General features: G+C 53.4%; 1 non-coding gene across 1 annotated transcript; it reads left to right on the forward strand.

Moving 5' to 3' along the window:
- Positions 1-964: 964 nt before the first annotated feature.
- On the forward strand, positions 965-1,037 carry trnat-ugu (transfer RNA threonine (anticodon UGU)). Its single transcript has one exon. It is a non-coding gene; the product is annotated as a tRNA-Thr (tRNA).
- Positions 1,038-2,021: the final 984 nt, after the last annotated feature.

The following is a 2,021-nucleotide window of genomic DNA, read 5'->3' on the forward strand; positions in this document are numbered from 1 at the left end:
GATTGAGCCAGAGTGTGACTGAGTTGCCTTGGGATGTTTTACTACGTGAAAGACCCGATATTCGTTGGAATTCAGAAGAATGAGAGGTGATCTTATCGAAACGTATAAGATTATGAGGGGGCTTGACAAGGTGGATGCAGAGAGGATGTTTCCACTGATGGGGGAGACTAGAACTAGGGGGCATGGTCTTAGAATAAGGGGCCGCCCATTTAAAACTGAGATGAGGAGAAATTTCTTCTCTCAGAGGGTTGTAAATCTGTGGAATTCGCTGCCTCAGAGAGCTGTGAAGCTGGGACATTGAATATATTTAAGACAGAAATAGACAGTTTCTTAAATGATAAGGGAATAAGGGAGCGGGCAGGGAAGTGGACCTGAGTCCATGATCGGATCAGCCATGATCAAATTAAATGGCGGAGCAGGCTCGAGGGGCCGTATGGCCTACTCCTGCTCCTAGTTCTTATGTTCTTATGTTTCCCTCTCTCTCCCCTTCCCCCCCTCTCTCACGCCCCTTCTGCTCTCTCCCCTTCCCCACTCCTTCTCACTCCTTCCTCTCTCTCTCTTCCCCCCCCACCCCTCTTTCCCACTCCTTCCCGTCTCTCTCACCCCCTTCTCCTCTCTCTTCCTCCCTGTCTCCCCTTCCCCTCATTTCTCTCTCCCCTTCCTCTCTCTCACTCCTTCCCCCTCTCCTCTCCCTTACTCCTGCCCCCTCTCTCCTTCCCCCTCTCCCCTTCCCCTCTCTCTCACTCCTTCCCCCTCTCTCCCCTTCCCCTCTCTCCCCTTCCCCTCTCTCACTCCTTTCACTCCTTCCACTCTCTTTTTCCCCATCAAATCTCTCTCACTCCTTCCCTCTCTCTCTCCCCTTCCCCTCTCTGGCTCCCCTTCCCCCTCTCTCTCACTCCTTCCACCCTCTCTTTTCCCTTCCCCTCTCTTTCCTGCTCCTTCCCCTGTCTTTCCCAGACCAGGTGGCTCCATAGCTCAGGGGTTAGAGCACTGGTCTTGTAAACCAGGGGTCGTGAGTTCAAATCTCACTGGGGCCTACTCAAGATCAGCTTATTTATTAAATTCACCGTCAATGAACAAGGGCTTTAATTATAAATATTAACCAGCTCTGAGACCGACCCTGGAACAACAGGCTCCCTTGTCTCCCTCACACTCTCTCTCCCCTTCCAAATCTTTCTCTGCCCCCCCCATCACTGTTATGTTCAGAATAAATCAACGGGACCGTATCGTAAGCTGAAACTATTGTGACCTTGGTCTCTTTATTGAGACCCCAGAGTGGGGAAGCAGCATGGTGGATCACCTTATGTACCTGCTTGTCCCAGGGTGCACAAGTGACCCTTAGGCCTCCCACAGGTGTGCCCCCTAGTGGCAAGTCTGACATATTGGTGAGGTTGAGGTGCATACATAACATCACTCCCCGCCCCGCCCCCTCCAAAGGCTTATGTACCAGTTATTTGCAAGTTGAGGCGATATGACGCCCTGTGTCCCCGGGTCGATCACCTGATTTGAATTCCTGGCCTGGGTGAGTTGGTCGGAACGTTGCTGCCCGGCCGAGTGCCTGGTGTGATGGGACAGACGTGGCCAGGTCCTTTCACAATGGTGGCCTGCTTATCGATAGTTTGCAGTCTGGTCTGGTCCAAACGCTTTCTGCGTTTGCTCAGTACATGGTTTCACAACCAAACACTCCATTTTCATCACACACACTCACACACTCCATTCCCCTCTTTGTCTCACACAGTGCTCTCGGCCCCATCTGGGGGCCCTGAATATTGTCCACGTCACTTATTCTGATGTGGCGTGGAGGGGGGCCGTACGATCGTGGTGCATTCTCTGCTGATAGCAGATGGAAGGCTCGGTCCTGAGCGACTCTGTCCGGTGACTGCGTAGCAACCCGGGACAGCCGGGGTCTGTAGGGAGTCTACCGCGACACGTGTGGTGCTCGGCTTGGTGATCTGGGCTGCCCGCTGCGGACTATTGTCGCTGACCCTAAGGCCTGGAGAGCCCAGGATGGGCCGATACGG

This window comes from Pristiophorus japonicus, unplaced genomic scaffold (genome assembly GCF_044704955.1).
Source record: "Pristiophorus japonicus isolate sPriJap1 unplaced genomic scaffold, sPriJap1.hap1 HAP1_SCAFFOLD_594, whole genome shotgun sequence".
Classification (NCBI taxonomy): domain Eukaryota; kingdom Metazoa; phylum Chordata; class Chondrichthyes; family Pristiophoridae; genus Pristiophorus; species Pristiophorus japonicus.